General features: G+C 40.1%; 1 protein-coding gene and 2 pseudogenes across 2 annotated transcripts in view; 2 read left to right on the forward strand and 1 right to left on the reverse strand.

Annotated features, from left to right (window-relative positions):
- Positions 1 to 20,574, reverse strand: part of TNPO3 (transportin 3) — a 99,776-nt gene that overhangs the window by 68,758 nt on the left and 10,444 nt on the right. Inside the window, exon 2 of one of the 2 annotated variants that reach the window (XM_007982873.3) lies at positions 17,832 to 17,992. The exons of the other annotated variant lie outside the window; for it this stretch is intronic. The gene's annotated coding sequence lies outside the window, so the exon portion shown is untranslated. The remainder of the gene's footprint in view (positions 1 to 17,831; positions 17,993 to 20,574) is intronic. 2 annotated transcript variants of the gene reach the window in all.
- Positions 4,376 to 6,746, forward strand: LOC103227332 (ornithine decarboxylase pseudogene; annotated as a pseudogene).
- On the forward strand, positions 6,743 to 8,567 carry LOC140708578 (ornithine decarboxylase pseudogene; annotated as a pseudogene).

Genomic DNA, 20,574 nt, shown 5'->3' on the forward strand with positions numbered 1-20,574 from the left:
TACAATTCCCTAGCTCTATCCACTGAAAGCCCTAAACATACTGTCCAACTCAGTAACAACTTGCATCCCTAGCACCTACATTGTAGCCTTTAAATTCAATTTCCCACTAAAAGATACCAATATTAAATATACAAGATAGGCCCATGATACATCTTGTCATACTAGAAAGCACAGAAGACAATAAGACTACTAGAGTCATTTCAAAAGTACTGAGGAGCCAAGGAGGCAACCAGCTAGCCAGAGATAGGACAATTTCGGATTCAGCAAGGGATACAAGGAAAAAACAAACTGGCCACCACAGGCCATTTTTGGTAACAATTACAAGCAGATATAAACTCATTATCTTACAAGGGAAAAAAATCATGCATTTATCTTGGTTTTCCTATATAAACTGTACTCCTAAGTAACCTAACAGATGAGAAGAGTCTCTTTATATAAGTATTACAATGGCAAAAACCACAATTACTTTGGCACTAACCTAACAGCATGTAAGTAAAGAAATAACAGATTTAGAATATTAACACTTCACAACCCACAATTAATGCATTAAGCACTGAACAATAACAGCTAGTTACATCACACACAAAAAAGAATAAGGTGGATTAAAGATAGCTGTGAATATAATGCTAATCCTACACTGAAAGGTAGAATCTACATGCCTTTGAATCTGCACTGGCCTTGATACCTTGCATAACTGACAGAATATGGCAGGAAGTGACATTCTGGAACTTTCAAGGTTAAGTCAAAGGAATCTTTGGAGCTTCTGCCTTGGTATCCTGAACACTACTCTGAGGAAAGCCACTGCCTGTAAAAACTTAAGACTACTCCGCTGGAGAGAACGTAGTAGAGCCCTGAGACTACATGGAAAGCTAGAGGGGCCCAACTGAATCCAGGCTTCCAGTCATTCCCACCAGACTGTCAGGCATGTAAATGAAGCCATCTTAGAACCTCCAGACCAGCTCAGCCACCAAATGGATGAAAACCGAAGGAGCACAATCAGGAGCCCGGATGCTGATTTGAGCCTGCTCAAATTCCTGATCAACAAAGTTATGAGATACAATAAAATGGTTTTTATTTCAAATCACTTAAGTTTTGGGGTAATCTGCTTCATCGTGGTAAACAATCAGAACCACCAGAAAACCAAACAGTATATGCCTCCTGATGAAAGGAGATACCACAATAACAAGGGAATCAAAACTGTGCCTCATTGAGCCTCTAGATCCAGCAGCTAATTTGCAGGAAAAACAAAGGAGAGTAGAACTGAATCATGACAATAAAATCAGCAAAATCCACTGTGGGAAACTCTACAGGTCAAATGGCCCTGATAGTTCAACAGATAAATAATCTACAGAGGCCAGGTGTTGTGGCTCACACCTGTAGCCCCAGCACTCTGTGAGGCCAAAGCAGGCGGATCGCTTGAGGCCAGGAGTTTGAGACCAGCCTGGGTAACAAGCAAGACCCTGTCTCTAGGAAAAATTTTTGAAAAATTTGCCATGTGTGGTGGCATGCCCCTTAGTCCCAGCTACTCGGGAGGCTGAGGGGAAGGATCCCTTGAGCCCAGGAGTTTAAGGCTGCAGTGAGCATTGATCACACTTCGCACTCCAGCCTGGGCTACTCTGTCTTTAAAAAAAAAAAAAAAAAAAAAAAAAATTAACAGAGAGAGAACCTGCAGATTAAGACACTCAGAAAACATATTAAAAAACAGGCTGGGCACGGTGGCTCACACCTGTAATCCCTGCACTTTGGGAGGCCAAGGCAGGTGGATCACCTGAGGTCAGAAATTCGAGACCTGCCTGGCCAACACGATGAAACCCCATCTCTACTAAATATACAAAAAATTAGCTGGGCATGGTGGCAGGTGCCTGTAATCCCAGTTACTCAGGAGGCTGAGGCAGGAGAACTGCTTGAACCCAGGAGGCCGAGATTGCAGTGAGCCAAGACTGCACCACTGCACTCCAGCCTGGGCAACAACAGCGAAACTCCGGCTCAAAAAAAAAAAAAAAAAAAAAAAAACAAGAAGAACCAGCTGGACCCACTAAGCCACTAAGTATAAAACCATAAAGAAACACAAAAGATTATTATAAAAGGACAGTGGTTACCTCTATGGGGAGGAAAGCAGTTATGTCAAATGGTACAAGAATAGTTTCTGGAGTGGAATGGCCAGTAAAGTTCTATTTCTTTTCTTGTTTTATAAAAATGGGACAGGGTCTCACTATGTTATCCAGGCTGGTCTCAAACTTCTGGGTTCAAGCAATCTTCTTGCCTCGGTCTCCCAAAGTGCCAGGATTACAGGTTTGAACCACTGTGCTCAAAGTTCTATTTCTTGACTTAGGTGGTGGTTACAAGGACATCCGTATATAGTAATTCACTAAGCTACACATTTGCATTGTGTTTCTGTGTTTACATTTAGAAAACAAAACAGAACAACAATAAAAACCCCAATGTAGGCTGGGCGCAGCGGCTCACACCTGTAATCCCAGCAGTTTGGGAGACCAAGACTGGTGTATCACCTGAGGTCAGGAGTTCTAGACCAGCCTGGCCAACATGGTGAAACCCCATCTCTGCTAAAAATACAAAAATTAGCCAGGCGTGGTGCTGTGTGCCTGTAGTCCCAGCTACCCAGGAGGCTGAGGCAGGAGAATTGCTTGAACCCGGGAGGCAGAGGTTGCAGTGAGCCGAGATTACACCATTGCACTCCAGCGTGGGCAGCAGAGTGAAACTCTGTCTCAAAACAAACAAACAAACAAACAAATATTTTTCCCAAATGAAATCCACCTGTCAACCCACCAGGGTCAAGACCCTTGGGGAAAAAATTGCTTGTGCAGTGCCACATTGTGCAGAAACTAAACGATAGAAACTAGCAGAAAACACCAACTGTATCACTCTCAATTATCTGTACTTCTGACTTTAAACATTTCTATCTCCTTAAAAGTAGAGACCTCAAAAATGAAGGGCAGAAGCAAAAAAAACCAAAACAAAACAATTACTTACCCCCGGGCAAACCAGTAATCTTAGAGGTAGAGATGCAAAACTGGTTAACTTGGAGGGTAAGGATGCACAGGAAATTTATTTTTCAAGCACCTTTGATGATGTTTGATTTTTTTTTTTTTTTTTTGAGAAGGAATTTCGCTCTTGTTGGCCAAGCTGGAGTACAATGGCACAATCTCGGCTCACTGCAACCTCCACCTCCCAGGTTCAAGAGATTCTCCTGCCTCAGCCTCCCAAGTAGCTGGGATTACAGGCATGTGCCACCACGCCCAGCTAATTTTTGTATTTATAGTAGAGACGGGGTTTCACCATGTTGGCCAGGCTGGTCTCAAACTCCTGACTTCAGGTGATCTGCCTGCTTTGGTCTCCCAAAGTTCTGGGATTACAGGCATGAGCCACTGCACCCGGCTGTTTGATTATTTTTAAAATGTCTTTTGTAATTACCTTTTTATTAAAAATAACTTGTACTTTATATTCAATTTTTTAAAAAGTGATACAGATCTTGTAAATTTTTTTTGACAGGGCCTCTGTCACTCAGGCTGGAGGGCAGTGGCACCATCACAGCTCACTGTAGCCTCAAATTCTTGGGCTCAAGTGATCTGCCTACCTTAGCCCCCTGCATAGCTGGGACTACAGGCATACATCACGGCACCCAGCTAATTTTTTTTTTTTTTTTTTTTTTGTAGAGACAGGTCTTGCTATAATGTCTAAGTTGGTCTCAAACTCCTGGGCTTGCCTGCTTCAGCCTCCCAAAGTGCTAGGATTACTGGCATAAACAATTACATCTGGCCTGTAAGACTTTTTTCTATAAAATTTGTTTAGAAAAGGTAGCAAAGCTTTTTAACAACACATAGGAGTTAGTTTCATGTCCATATGCTCCCTAAACAATAATGCTACCTCTCTCATAACATTTATCGGGTGTTTCAACTTTGGTTATAACAGACCATCTGGTATTATTACACCAATTCATAAACTACCAGAAAAGATTCACTAAGACCAGGCGCAGTGGCTCAAGCCTGCAATCCCAGCACTTTGGGAGGCCGAGGCAGGCAGATCACTTGAGGTCAGGAGCTCGACACTAACCCAGCTAATATGGTGAAACCCCATTTCTACTAAAACTACAAAAATTAGCCTGGTGTGATGGCACGCACCTGTAATCCCAGCTACTCGGGAGGCTGAGGCAGGAGAATCGCTTGAACCCAGGAGGTGGATGTTGCAGTGAGCCAAGAACACGCTACTGCACTTCAACCTGGGCAACAGAGCAAGACTTGGTCTCAAAAAAAAAAAAAAAGAAAAGGAAAAAAAATTCACTAAACACTCCCGACAAAGAACGTTTTTAAAGACACCAACGCTAAAATATGAGGCCACAGATCCCAGAGAGAGGGGAATGGAAGAGCATAGAGTTCAGTTCACTCTTCGGCTCCACTTTTCCCCTCATGGCATTTGCCAATTTGAAAGTGGAAGACAAGAGGCTAAGAAGCTGAAGATCTCTGGACATTCTCACAAGACTGGGGAAATCAAAACTGGAATTCAGAGATATCGAAGAGGAGCCCTGGTAAATACTCCAAACTCTCGAGTTGGGACCCAGTGACAGAAACAAGAAATATACCACTCCTTAAAAAGACTGATATGTTAGGCCACAAAGTAAGTCTTAATAAATTTTCAAAGACTGAAATCATATAAAATATCTTTTCTGATCACAATTAAATAAAACTAGGAGTCAACAGCAAAAAGGAAACTAGAAATTTCCCAAATATGTGGAAATTAAACAACATACTCTTAAAAAAACCAATGGGTCAAGGAAGGGAAATCAGAAAACATCTTCAGACAAATGATGATGTTTCTTGACTTGGGTGGTGGCTAAAAGGACATCCGCATATAGTAACTCACTAAGTTATACATTTGTATTGTGTTTCTGTGTTTATGTTTAGAAAATAAAATAAAAACCCCAATGCTGCATATTAAACTGAACTAGTATAAAATCTAGTATAAAACTGAATTAAACTGAACTAGCATAAAAAACACAACATACCAAAATATATGGGATGCAACAAAAACTGTGCTGAGAAATAAAATGTATAACTGTATATGCTTACATTAAAAAAGAAAAAAAGGACTCAAGTCAACAACCTAATTTTATACCTTAAGGAACCAGAAAAAGAACAAACTAAATCCAAACCTAGCAGAAAGAAGGAAATAATAAAGATTTATGGCAAAGATTAACAAAAGAGAGGATAGGAAAATCAAGGAGATGCTACAAAAAGACCAACAAGGTCAGTTCCGGCAGCCGCAGTCACTGGCCGCCCCTCTGCCAACAGCTCCAGCGCTACCTTGGGCCAGCATCTCTGGCGAGCAGAAGCAAGGCACTGACAGGCACAGCAGAGAGGTCCTGTAGCTCTGGCTCAGAGAGCAGCATCTTCACTTTCCGTGGTACCCAGGTGCTCTGAGAATGTTTCCACTGCTGCTCTGAGGGCACAAGAGGCAGGATTTGGAATTTCTGGAGAACTGTCTTTGTGAGAACTGGAAATATTTCTTTCAATTCCATCTCTTAGTTTTCCATTTTGTTGTGTTTCAGAGGAACATCAAGAAACCATGAAAAGTTTAGTAATGAAGAGTTTCACTGCCACTCGCTTCCTTGATGAAGGTTTTACTGCCAAGGACATTCTGGACCAAAAATTTAATGAATTTTCTTCTGATGATGATTAGGATGGCTTCTATGTCATGGACCTTAGAGACATTCTAAAGATACATCTAAGATGGTTAAAAGCTCTTCCTCATGTCACCCCCTTTCATGCAGTCAAACATAATGATAGCAGAGCCATCATGAAGACTCTCACTGCCATTGGGACAGGATTTGACTGTGCTAGCAAGGCTGAAATACAATTGGTGCAGATTCTGGGGATGCCCCCAAAGAGGGTTATCGATGCAAATTCTTGTAAACAAATGTCTCGAATTAAGTACACTGCCAATAATGGAGTCCAAATGATGATTTTCGGTAATAAGGTCAAGTTGATGTCAGTTGCCAGAACACACTCAAAGCAGAGTTGGTTTTTAAGATTGCAAATGATGATTCCAAAGCAGTCCGTCACCTCAGTGTTAAATCTGGTGCCAAGCTCAAAGCCAGCAGGCTTCTTCTGGAATGGGCAAAAGAGCTAAATATTGATGTCACTGGTGTCAGCTTCCATGTAGGAAGTAGTTGTACCAATCCTGAGACCTTTATGCAGGTAGCCTCCAATGTCCACTGTGTCTTTGACACAGGAGGTGAGTTTGGTTTCAGTATGTAACTGCTTGATACTAGCAGTTGCTTTCCTGGATCTGAGGATGTGAGGCTTAAATCTGAAGTATTACCAGTGTAATCAACCCAGCATAGGACAAGTATTTTCCACCAGACTCTAGAGTGAGAGTCACAGCTAAGCCAGGCAGATATTTCATGTGACAACAGCTTCATTGCCAAAAATATCATATTAAAAGAACAGACAGGGCCGGGCACGGTGACTCACGCCTGTAATCCCAGTACTTTGGGAGGCCGAGGTGGGCAGATCATGAGGTCAGGAGATCGAGACCATCCTGGCTAACATGGTGAAACCCCATCTCTACTAAAAAAAAATACAAAAAATTAGCCGGGTGTGGTGGCGGGCGCCTTAGTCCCAGCTACTTGGGAGGTTGAGGCAGGAGAATGGCGTGAACCCAGGAGGCAGAGCTTACAGTGAGCCAAGATCACGCCACTTCACTCCAGCCTGGGTGACAGAGCAAGACTCTGTCTCAAAAAGAAAAAAAAAAAAAAAGGATAGGCTCTGATAAGGAAGATGAGTCAAGTGAACAGACCTTTAGGTATTATATGAATGATGAAGTATATGGATCATTTCATCAATCCTTTATGATCGTGCACATGTAAAGCCCCTGCTGCAAAAGAGACCGACATCAGTGAGAAGTATTATTCATCTAGCATATGGGAAGAACATGTGATGGCCTTGATCAGATTGTTGAGCAGTGTGATCTGCCCAAAATATATGTAGGTAATTGGATGCTCTTTAAAAACATGGGCACTGACACTGTTGCTGCTACTTCTACTTTCACTGGATTCCAGAGGCCAACAATCTAGATGTGATGTCAGGACCAGCATCGAAACTCATGCAGCAAATCTAGAACCACGACCTCCCACCCCAGATAGAGGAACAGGACATTAGCACCCTGCCTGTGACTTGTGCTTGGGCAAATGGAATGAAACATCACTCAGCAACCTGTGCTTCCACTAGTATTAATATGTAGATATCACTGTCATTGTTGTTAACTATGAGTCCTGCTTGAATTAAGGGATTTCATAAGAGTTGGGTTCGCATGGATGGAGCAAGATGGAAGACTAGTATATGGGTCACACATTATTTGTGTTCCTATGGGAACTATTTAAATATTTGTTTTATATGGATTTTTATTCACTTTTCGTAAGAGTTGGGTTCGCATGGATGTGACAATATGGAAGACTAGGATGTAGTTCACACATTATTTATGTTCCTATGGAAACTATTTAAATATTTGTTTTGTAAGGATTTTTATTCACTTTTCAGATAGGTACTCAAGAGTGCCCCTCGGCTGCTAAGCAAGCATCTGTAGCTTGTACAATGGAATGGGCCATAGTGTTGTGACCTGTTTTTAAAGTATTTCAAAATTAACAACAAAAAAATTGACAAAGCTTAAGCTAGATTAAGAAATAAGAGACAGCTGGGCGCAGTGGCTCATGCCTGTTAATCCCAGCACTTTGGGAGGCCAAGGCAGGCAGATCACTTCAGATCAGGAGTTCAAGACCAGCCTGGTGAAATCCTGTCTCTACTAAAAATACACACACACACACACACATACACACACACAAAATCAGCCAGGCCTGATAGCAGCTGCCTGTAGTCCCAGCTACTTGGGAGGCTAAGGCATGAGAATCGCCTGAACCCGGGAGGCAGAGGTTGCAGTGAGCCGAGATCATGCCACGGCACTCTAGCCTGGGCGACAGAGTGAGGTTCTATGTCAAAAAAAAAGAAAGAAAGAAAGAAATAAGAGAGAGGATTTAAATAATCAGAAATGAAAGTCAGGAGATTACTACCAATTTTACAGAAATAAAAAGGGTTATAAAAAAGTATTATGAACAACTGCAAGTGAACATATTGAATAACTTACATGAAATAAACAATTCCTAGAAACATAACCTACCAAGACTAAATCATGAAGAAATAGAAAATCTGAATAGACCTATAACTTGTAAAGAGATTAAATCAGTAATGAAAAACTTCCCAATGAAGAAAAGTCCAGGAACAAATGGCTTTACTGGTGAATTCTACAAAACATGTAAAGAAATAACATTAATCCTTTTCAAACTCTTTCCAAAAACTGAAAAGAACGCTTCCTACTCATTCTATGAAACCAGCATTATTCTGACACCGAAGCTAGAAGAAGAAACAAGAAAAGAAAATTACAGACTAATAACATCTGTTATGAATAGTAATGCAAAAACCCTTAATAAAACACTAACAAATGGAACTCAATAGCATATTTTTTTCTCAATTTTTAAATTTTTATTTTCAAAATTTTAAATTTAGAGATGGGTGTTGCTATGTTTCCCAGATGGGTTTCGAGCTCCTGGCCTTAAGCAATCCTCCTGCCTCAGCCTCCCAAATAGGTCAGATTATAGGCATGAGCCATCATGCCTGGCTTTTCAACAGCATATTGAAGGGATTATACATCATCATCAACTGGGATTTATACCTGGAATGTAAGGATGGTTCAACATATGAAAATCAAAGTAATCCACCACATTAACAGAATGAAGAAGGAAAAGGCATGGTCATCTCAATTTATGCAAAAAAAGCATCTGACAGACTTTGACACCCTTTCATGACAAAGACACTCAACAAACCAGGAAGGAAACAACTTCAACGTAATAAAGGCCATATATGCAAAAATCAACAGCTAACATCATACAACAGTGAAGACAAAAAGCTTTTCTAACAGGAACAAGACTAGGATGTCTACTGTTGCCACTTCTATTCAACATAGTGTTCGAAGTTCTAGCCAGAGCAATTAGGCAAGAAAAACAAAAGGCATCTAAATTGACAGGAAGAAATAAAATAATCTCTGGTCACATATAATGTAAGAGCATTCTACATGATCTTACATGTAGAAAACCCAAAAGATTCCATAAGAAGACTGTTAGACTTAATAAATGAATTTGGCAAAGTTGCAGATCACAAAATTAACAGATTAAAATTAGTTGCTTCTACATACTAACAATGAAAAATCTGAAAAGAAACAATTCCATTTACAACAGAATAAAAAAGAATAAAATACTCAGGAATAAGCTTAACTAAGGAGACAAAAGACTTGTATACTGAAAATTACAAAACATTGCTGAAAGAAATTAAAGATGACACCAATAAATGAAAGACATCTCATGTTCATGGACTGGAAGACTTAATATTGTTAAGATTTCAGTACTACCCAATGCAATCTACAGATTCAATGTAACCTTCACCAAAATCTCAGTGACGTTTTCTGCAGAAAATGGAATTGTTTCCTTCATATGGAATCTCAAGAGACCCCAAAGAGCCAAAAAAATCTTAAAAAAGAATAATATTGGAGGTCTCATACTTCTAATTTCAACACTTATTAGAAAGCCATAGTAATCAAAACAGTATGATACTAGCATAAAGACAGACACACAGACCAATATAATGGAATAGACCCAGAAATAAACCCTCCTGTAAAGGATTCAAATGATCTTTGACAAGGGTGCCAAGACTACACAATGGTGCTAGGAAAACTGAATATTCACATGAAAAAGAACAAAGTTAGTCCCTTACATCACATATAAAAGTTAACTCAAAAAGGACTAAAGACCTAAACGTAAGACCTGAAACTATACAACTCTTAGAAGAAAGCCTAGGGGAAAAGTTTCATAATCATTGCAATTGACAATGATTTCCTGGATGGCATTTCTGGAATAAATATTTCTCCCAAGAAGATACACAAATGGTTAACAGGCATATGAAAAGATGCTCAACATCACCAACCACAAGGAAAGGCAAATCAAAGCCACAACGAAATATTACCTCACATCCAATAGAATGACCACTATCCAAAAAAACAAAGCAAAACACCTCAGAAAATAATAAGTGTTAACAAGGATGTGGAAAAATTGGAACCTTTGCATCACTGGTGGGAATGGGGATGGAGGCTCCCAAAAAATTAAAAATAGAACTACCATATGTTCCAAAAATCCCAGTTCTATCTATATATCTAAAAGAACTGAATATAAAATCTCAAACAGGGCCAGGCACAGTGGCTCACACCTGTAATCCCAGCACTTTGGGAGGTGGGTGATCACTTGAGGCCAGGAGTTCAAGACCAGCCTGGCCAACATGGCAAAACGCCATCTCTACCAAAAATACAAAAATGAGCCAGACATGGTGGCACATGACTGTTAATCCCAGCTACTTGGGAGGCTGAGGCATGAGAATCACTCGAACTCAGGAGGCGGAGATTGTAGTGAACCATGATCATGCCACTGCACTCCAGCCTGGGCAACAGAGCTAAACTCAAAAATAAAAAAAAAAGATCTCGAATAGATATTTGCACACCCATGTCCAACTGCAGCCAAATGCAGCATTATTCATAATAACCAAGAGACAGAAGCAACCTAAATGCCCATCTATGGATAAATGGATAAACAAATGTATATATATGCACTGGAATGTTACTAAGCCTTCAAAAGAAGGAAATTCTGACACACACTACAACATGGATGAACCTCAAGGACATTACACTAAGTGAAAATACATTTATCACTAAAAGATAAATACTGAATGATTCTAACTTACATAAGATATCTAAAGTAGCAAGACTCATAGAAACAGAAAGTAGGCCAGGCCCAGGGGCTCATGCCTGTAATCCCAACACTTTGGGAAACTGAGGCAGGAAGACTGCTTGAGCCCTAGGAGTTCAGGACCAGTCTGGGCAACAAGGTGGAATTAGCTTGGCATGATGGCGTGTCTGTAGTCCCAGCTACTGGGGGGTGTGGGCAGGAATGCTGAGGTGGGAGTATCGCTTGAGCCCAGGATGCAGAGGTTGCGGTGAGCCATGATCACGCCACTGCAATCCAGCCTGGATGACAGAGCAAGACCCTGTCTAGGAAAACAAAACAAAAAAAAGGTTGAAACACAGTTTAGAATCTGCTCAATTCCTTTTTGAATTTCAAAGAGATCTGTTCCTGTCATAAAGACCTGCCTGCCAGATGCAAAAGAAAATCATTTCAGGAAGAAAACATCATTTATCTCTTCAACTTTTCTTAAACAACATATCAAGCATCTATCAAACAAAAGCAAAGCCAGGCCAGGAACACTGGCTCACAACTATAATCCTAGCACTTTGGGAAGCTGAGGTGGAAGGATCACTTGAAGCCAGGAGCTTAAGACCAACCTGGGCAACAAAGTGAGACCTCATCTCCACACAAAAAAGCAAGAAAAAAATAAATTAACCAGATGTGGTGGTACATGCTTGTAATACCAGCTACTTCCGAGGCTGTGGTGGAAGTTCCATTTATTTGAGCCCAGGAGGTCAAGGCTGCAGTGAGCTGTGATCACACCACTGCACTCTAGCCTAGGTGACAGAGCGAGTCCATGTCTGGGGGGGAAGAAAACAAAACCAAGTGACAACAACTAGAAAGAAACAGACAATAGAAAGTAACCATTATCTAGATAATGAACTATCAAAGACTAAAATAACTGATGTCTTAACCAAAGTAATAAAACATCACCAATAGCTTTTATGTGACTCCTGATGTGATTCAGTAAAAACGACAAATTATCGTCTGTGCAGTATTCTTCCAAAAAAAGTTTGACCTAAATGCAATCATAAGAAAAGAACCAGACAAATCTAAATAGCGAGGCATACTAAAAACTAAGACAAAATGGCCCACTCTGGATTTGTGTGGGGTGTGTGTGTTTTTTCTTCTCCTTTTTTTTTTTTTTTTTTTTTGAGATGGAATCTCACTCTGTCACCTATGCTGGAATGCAGTGGTGTGATCTCGGCTCACTGCAACCACCGCCTCCCAGGTTCAAGCGATTCTCCTGCCTCAGCCTCCCGAGTAACTGGGACTCCAGGCGTCTGCCACCACACCCGGCTAATTTTGTATTTTTAAGAGAGACGGGGGTTTCACCATATTGGCCAGGCTGGTCTTGAACTCCTGACCTCATGATCTGCCCGCCTCGGCCTCCCAAAGCGCTGGGATTACAGGCGTGAGCCATTGCACCCAGCCGTGTGTGTATGTTTTAAAGGGACAGGGTCTTGACACAGTTGCTCAGTCTGGCTTCCTGGGCTCAAGCAACCCTCCCACCTCAGCCTCCTGTGTAGCTGGGGCTACAAGTGTGCACCACCACACCTGTCTTGGATTTGTGTTTTAATATCATTATCATAAAAGAAAAAAAAATACCCAGGTAATTAAAGAGACACAACAACCAAAAGAAAAGCATTACCCTTGAAGGATCCTAGATTAGGGAAAATAAAATTTTAGAAAGTTAGAAATCTGTAACTAGAGCAATTAGGAAAATTTGAATACAGACTGATAATACCATCATATCAATGTTAAACTTCTTGAGAGTGACAACAGTTTTAGTTTATTTTAGAAAAATGTCCTTGTTCTTACAAGATACAAGTGGAAATGTTTAAGGAGTAGGGCATTATAAGGTTTACTTCTAAAAGGTTAAAACAGTTGGAAAAAATGAATAGCTGATTAATATATGCAAAGACTTAGAAGACAAAACTGGAGAATTTCCATTAATAAATGGAATATATTAAAAAGAATTAAAAGGAAATTCTAGAAGTAAAAAATACAGTAACTGAAAACAAGAACCATTAGAAAGGGCCAAACAGCAAATCAGACAACTGAAGAATTATAGATTACTATGCTTAATAACAGGTCAATAAAAAACAGAAAGACTGAAGCACAAAGTCAAAAAAAGGATAGAAGGTAAACAATGAGAAGAATGCAAGCGACATGTGGGACACAGTGAAAAAGGCTAAGACACATATAACTGAAATCCTAGCAGGAAAAAAGAAAACGGAAATCAGGAACAAATTAAGAATAATGAAAAAGCAGTTAAATATATGTGTAAATCCAATTAACACTGATTATATAAAGCAATAACATCTTGTGGGATTTAAAATATATGAAGAATAAAAATGCCTCAGAAGAGTTCCACATCCACCTAAGATATATAATGACAGAAACAATACTGCTTTCCACAAGTTAACAATACACAAAAGCAAATAAACTATAAAATAACCTTGCTTAAATGCATCAGAAAGCTGAGGTCTTAGGGCAACCAAGTTGACTGAAATCTAAGGACAGACCTCTAACAAGGAAAACGAAGGCAAGCACTGGCTCATCTACGACAGGACAGAGGAAGAAACTAACGGCACCTGGCAACCAGCTCATAAAAATTCAGCTAACACTTCTAACAAATTGAGAAAGGCTGCATGTGGGCTAGCATGAGCATATAGAACCCCCGGGACTCAGACACAAGGCGAACTCAGTCACCCAGCAGGATCACCTCCGCAGACCAGATACTCAAGAGAAGGATTGGGGGTAGGGCAGAAGACCACCTCCTTTGGTGGTGCAGTCCTGGAGGAGGCGAACAGCCTCTGTTGCGGAAAAGCACAAAAATCTCTGACTGAACCCTTCTTCTCTGAACAAAAGCCTTAGGCTATGGGGAAGGGGCAGCAAAGCATGTCACCCCTCAAAGCACAGGTTAAGACTCACTGCAGTTGCACTAAGCGTAAAAGAAAAACATCTACCCCTAGGGGATAGGCATAAAACAGTCTTGAGCCTATAATACTACCAACACCACGAGAGGTCTCCTACCACTGAAAGAAGGGAAAAAAAACTATTTTGCACAATACCTGCCAGATGCAAGGCAAAGAATAAATGCCACAAGAAAAACTAGGATCATTGAGGCCGCCCTACCAGTGAGAATGGCAGACAACGGAAATGCTAAACACTAGGGTAGACCAGGGCAACAGAGAACGTTACTGTTCCCTCCTCCCGCAAATAAGCAAACAAATTCTAAATATATCATACTCAAACTCCTGAAAACCAGAGATAAAGAGAAATACTGAAGGCAAGCAGAGAAAAAGGACACATTAAATACAGAGGAACAAAAGTAAAAAGCTAGAGCAGACTTCTTGTCAAGAATGAGGATGCTGGAAGACATGGAGAGGTAGATTTAAAAAATGGGAAGAAAAAAAGGAAAGAATTCTAAAGTCAATGAAACCGCATTTCTAAAATGGAAGCATTCAACACAAAGAACCCAATTTAAAAATGGACAAAGCAAAAAAATAACAGATGCTGGTGAGGTTGCAGAGAGAAAGAAATGCTTACACACTGTTGGTGGGAGTGTAAATTCGTTCAACCATTGTGGAAAGCAATGTGGTGATTCCTTGAAGAGCTAAAAACAGAACTACCATTTGACCCAGCAATCCCACTACTGGGTGTATACCCAAAGGAATATAAATTGTTCCATGCATCCAAATGTTCACTGCAGCACTATTCACAATAGCAAAGACATGGAATCAACTTAAATATCTAACAACGGTGGACTGGATAAAGAAAATGTGGTAGATATGCACCATGGAATACTATGCAGCCATAAAAAGAATGAAATAATGTCCTCTGCAGGAACATGGATGGAGCTGAAGGCCATCATCCTTAGCAAACTAACACAGGATCAGAAAACCAAATACCGCATGTTCTTATTTATAAGTGGGAGTTAAATGATGAGAATACACGAACACAAAGAGGAACAACACACACTGGGACTAACTGGAGGTAAGAGGTTGACAGGAGGGAAAGGATCGGAAAAAATAATTAATGGGTCCTGGGCTTAACACCTGGATGACAAAATAATCTGTACAATAAACCCCTATGACACAGGTTTACCTATACAACAAACCTGCGTGTGTATGCCTGAACCTAAAAGTTTTTTTAAAAATGGACAAAGAACTTGAATAGACATTTCTCCAAAGATACATGAATGGTCAAAAAGCATATGAAAAGATGCTCAACATGATTAGCCATCAGTGCAAATCAAAACCACAATGAGCTATCACTTCATACCCACCAGGATGGCTATAATCAAAAAGACAACAAGAAGTGTTAGTGAATATGTGGAAAAACAGGAACCTTTATACCCTGCTGGTAGGAGTGTAAAATGGTACAGCCATTTTGAAAACAGGATGCCATTCCTTGAAAGATTAAAAATAGAGTGTTATCAGCCAGGCACAGTGGCTCATACCTATAATCCCAGCACTTTGGGAAGCCAAGACAGGAGGATCACTTGAGCCCAAGAGTTTGAAACCAGCCTGGGCAACACGGTGAAACCCCATCTCTAGAAAAATTCAAAAATTAGCTGGGCATCGTGGTGTGCACCTGTAGTCCCAGCTACTCAGGAGGCTAAGGCGGGAGGATTGCTTGAGCTGGAGAGGCAGAGGTTGCAGTGAGCAGAAATCATACCCCTGCACTTCATCCTGGGTGACAGAGCAAGATTCTGTCTAAAAAAAAAAAAAAATAGAGTTACCATATAATCCAAAAATTTCAACAGCACTTGTATATGAATGCCTTATAGCACTATTCACAAATGATTGCCAAAAAGTGGAAAGAGTCCCAATGTCCACTGCCCAATGAATGGGTAAGATGTGGTATATATGTTGAATGGAATACTGCTCAGCCATAAAAAGGAATGAATATGTACTAACATGGATGAACCTTGAAAACATCATACTAACTGAAAGAAGACTAGTCACAAAGGATCATGAACTATATGATTCCATTTATATGAAATATCCAGAACAGGCAAATCTCTAGAGACAGAAAGTAGATTAGTAGTTGCCTAGGAATGAGGTAGGAGGTGGCAGGCCAAGGGGTACAAGTCTCTTTTTGGTATGATGAAAACGTCTAGCTGGGCACGGTGGCTCTCGCCTGTAATCCCAGCACTTTGGGAGGCCAAGGCAGGTGCATCACTCGAGGTCAGGAGTTCAAGACCAGCCTGGCCAAGATGGCGAAACCCCATCTCCACGAAAAATACAAAAATTAGCCAGGCATGGTGGTACACACCTGTAATCCCAGCTACTCGGGAGGCTGAGGCAGGAGAATTGCTTGAACCTGGGAGGCAGAGGTTGCAGTGAGCCAAGGTCACACCACTGCACTTCAGCCTGGGCAACAGAGCGAGACTCCATCTCAAAAAAATTAAAAAAAAGAAAATGTCCAAAACTTGATAAAGAAATCTCTATATTAAAAATCATTAAACAGTATACTTTAAATGAGCAAAATGTAGTTGTGTGAATTTCACTAAAGCTATTTTTTAAAAAACAGGCAAAACAAATCTGTGGTGATGTAAGTCAGAATAGTGGTTATGGGAGGGGAATGATTTACTGGGAAGAGCCATTCAGGTATCTGCTAGAGTAATAGAATGTGCTATGCCTTGAAGTTATTCTTATATGTTAAATGTACATATAAGAAAAAAACATTGAGTTATACACTTAAGATGATACACTTTATGTAAGAAAATTACCTCTCCTTAAAAAAATTATTTTTCTGTGGCCGGGCACAGTGGCTCACACCTGTAATCCCAGAACTTTGGGAGGCAGAGGCGGGCGGATCACAAAGTCAGGAGATCGAGACCATCCTGGCTAACATGGTGAAACCCCATCTTTACTAAAAATACAAAAAATTAGCCAGGCGTGTGGCAGGCACCTGTAGTCCCAGCTACTTGGGAAGCTGAGACAGGAGAATGGCATGAACCCAGGAGGCAGAGTTTACAGTGAGCCGAGTTTGCGCCACTGCACTCCAGCCTGAGCGACAAAGTGAGACTCCGTCTAAAAAAAAAAAAATTATTTTTCTGCAAGTTGAAAATTGCACCTTTTAATGCTCATTATGTTATTTTCTAGTTTGGGGTCTTTTTAAACTAAACTATGGATGGCAGCTATATGAATTTCCCAGGACAATGCTATGGGAAGTTAGAAAATCACTGACTTACTCTTGTGCAAATGTATCAAGTAGAAGCAAAAGGAAAGCACTATCTTCTAAATTCAAGCACCCTTATTTACTTTGATACTGTCTTACCCTCTGGTCAAATGTACTTCTCCTTTCAAATACTGTATTGGTTTTTTTCAGAATAATAACTAAATATGAGAGTGAATCCTAAAGAATCACTTGGCAAACTTGGGTATCAAGGCTACTAAGTACATTGCCAATCAAAAATCACCCATGATGACACTGCTAAACATTAAGGGTCATAATTATCACTTTATTTTGAATTCCAGGAGAGTTTAACAATTGTTGACATCCAGCCAGGCATGGTGGCTCACACCTGTAATCCCAGAGCTTTCGGAGGCCTAGGCGGGAGGCTTGCTTAAGGCCAGGTGTTAGAAACCAGCGAGATCCTGTCTCTACAAAAAAAATTTAAAAATCAGCTAGGCATGGAGTATTTGTAGCCCTAGCTACTCAGGAGGCTGAGGCAGGAGGATTGGTTGAGCCCAGTAGCTGGAGGCAGCAGCGAGCTACGATCACACCACTGCCCCCCAGCCTAGGTGACAGAGTGAGATGCTGTCTCAAAAAAGAAAACAAAATGAAACCTCGTTTTGGCCACTGAGTCATAAAGAAAATTCAGCCAAATTCTGATACCCTACACACTACAGTACATTGCTCATTGTTCTTCCCCTCTGCTAAACAGCAGAAAAAAGGAAGGGAAGGAAGAGAATCAATGAAGGAAAAGGGATTCTTTATAAGGAGAGAATAAAGCACTTACACTTCATAGGACTTTCTAGCCACAGATGCCAGGTGCTACCCACTGAAATCCAGGCTTGGACTAAGCTCCACATTTCTGAAAGGACCATCTCAACTGAAGCCTGGGGCTCAGAGTCAGCAGGAGGAAGCTGCAGCTCCCACTAGCAGCACATTTCAAAGAGGCTGCAACAAGAGAACATTTTCTATTTAAGCATCTAATTCCAATCTTCCATTTCACAAAGCAGTAGCAGAACAGGCCTTTATATCAGTCTTTTCAAAAGATATTTCCATGACTATGTGATGAATATGAGGCAGGCTGTGGCCCAGCAATCCTTTCACTAACATGCTCTAAGCCCTTCATTATACTTCACAGCAGATCCTAAAGTACTTGCTCCCTTTTTTCTTTAATGGTGCACTGTTGCTCCAAGACTCACTTCTAAACTAACATTTCTAAAACTGCCGAATCAACCAAAATCACTGAGCAGGCCCTCAACAATGCAAGCACACACCCAGACAGCCGCCTAAGGACTCATTAGCTGCCAAGAATTAGAAGCAGATTACAGCTGCTAGTTAATGCCACACAAAAACTCCTCAAATTAAGCAGAATTACCTAAAATACTTCACTGAGTACCAAAGAGCTCTGGCAAATAGAAAATAAAGCTCTGGAAATACAGATAATTCAATAAGACTTGAGAAGTAACATAAGTGTCAGGATGCTGCATTTTTTAAGCATTTCAATGAGTGAACGGTATTATTTATTAAATGAAGATTTTCAAAGATTTATAGTATATTGGGGAAAGTTCTGGGAAGGAAGACTACATCAGAACACAGAGTAAAAAGGACTCAAAAAGAAAACCATAAATCAGTCAAACAAAACAATATTTTAGATATATGCCTTGCAACCATGTGGTATAGCGCTAGAAAAGTCAGAATTTCCCAAATCAAGAAAAAATAATTTTCATGAGACAGGTAAAGAAAGAATAAGTCTAATTTACCTGAAACAGAAAAAGTAATTTTTTAAGTCATCAACTACCTTAAGTTCTTTTACATAATCCTTTATGAGAATTTTACAAAACGAGATAAATTGCTAGATTTGTTACAACAAATTACTTCCTGATAATTTTCTCGGACAGTGGGAAGAAAACTGGTTTGAAAGGATACCAATTAAGAAAAAAATAAACTGAGGGGCACATAAGATAACCATCACTATCTAAAAATATTTTTCAATATAACTTCTTTTGCAAGATGGCCTGCAACACAGAAACCAAGATGAAATCAAACTTAACTAATATCTTCACCAAAGCAGTGATAAAGCAACTCCCATCCTCCAAAAAAAAGTTGTAAAAGTAAAGTAATCATAAATCCCCTAGCAAGCTCCCAGATTCACAAAATACACTTGGGTATACATAAACACATTTTCTAGAAGCAAAAAAGTTCCCTTACAGAGGTAAGTTCAGTCAGCTTACATTTTCACAGCCATCTCCATAAGAGCTAAATATATAATCAAAAGGGAAAAAAGTATTTTCCTCAGGAGGAAAGATATTCGTAGCTAAAAACAATTACTTAAAAGGAAGGGCCAGGTGCAGTGGCTCACACCTGTCATCTAAGCACTTTGGGAGAATCACCTGAGACAAGAAATTCTACACCAACGTGGGTAACATAGCCAAGACCCAGTCTTTAAAGGAAAAAAAAAAAAAAATTAGCAGGATGTGATGGTGCGCACCTTTGGGCCCAGCTCCTGGGGGTGGGGGTAGGGGACTGAGGTGGGAAGATCACTGAAGCCCTAGTTACAGTGAACTGTGATCCTGCCCCTGCACTCCAGACTGGGTGACAGAGTGAAACCCTATCTCTAAAATAAATTGAAATTTAATAAAAATAAAAGAAAGGAATCAATGAGGCCAATGACAGCACTGCACAGTGTGGTGTTCCCAGATTCTCCCGAAATCCCAGAAGTTCTGAGACAAGCACTTTCTAATGATCCTATAATAATGACCTTTGACAAATGAATTTTGGCTGAACTATGTAGTTGTTGGTCACACATAAGATGATACTAAGATATCTTGCCCCAATTTTTTCATGACAAGAATCCCTACCCAAAATAATAATCCTCAATTACCTATGAATGTGGGTATTAATCTCAAGAATGGCCCTGAAAAAGATAAATAAATTTAGATCCATAAAGCTAACTTCAGTTGCGAATGACCAAGGCAAGCATTACTCGATAATCTTTTCCCTGTGGGCCTTATTTATACTAGGCAGTCTTGCTTTAAAAATAGAAAATGCCAAGCTTGAAACCATTTCATTTGAAACAAATGGTTAGCCCATGCAAGGGCTTCCTGAAAGCCAAAATACAGAAAATTTATCTTCTTTCAACACTGGTCTCTATTTCTGCCTACCTGTTCAGTTTTATAATAACTCATATAAACCAGATGAGAATTCTATCGTACATACAAAGCATATGTTAACAGTGCTTAAGACTCAAATTTTTCAAACTTAATATAAATGTAAGATGTCTAACTTAAAGTATTGTAATAATGTATTAAAGTGGTTTTTAAATCTCTGAATGCTTATTTATATAAAAGCATGTATATTTTCTTGAACTCCTGACCTCAAGTGATCTGCCTGCCTTGGCCTCCCAAAGTGCTGGTATTACAGGCATGAGCCACCACGCCTGGCCTTTTTTAATTTTTTTGTTTTTGAGATGGAGTCTTGCTCAAAAATCTATGTTTTCATGTCTAGTTCCAAATATATTCTCTTGCTTTGAA

The sequence above is a fragment of the Chlorocebus sabaeus genome, chromosome 21 (assembly GCF_047675955.1).
Source record: "Chlorocebus sabaeus isolate Y175 chromosome 21, mChlSab1.0.hap1, whole genome shotgun sequence".
Lineage (NCBI taxonomy): Eukaryota > Metazoa > Chordata > Mammalia > Primates > Cercopithecidae > Chlorocebus > Chlorocebus sabaeus.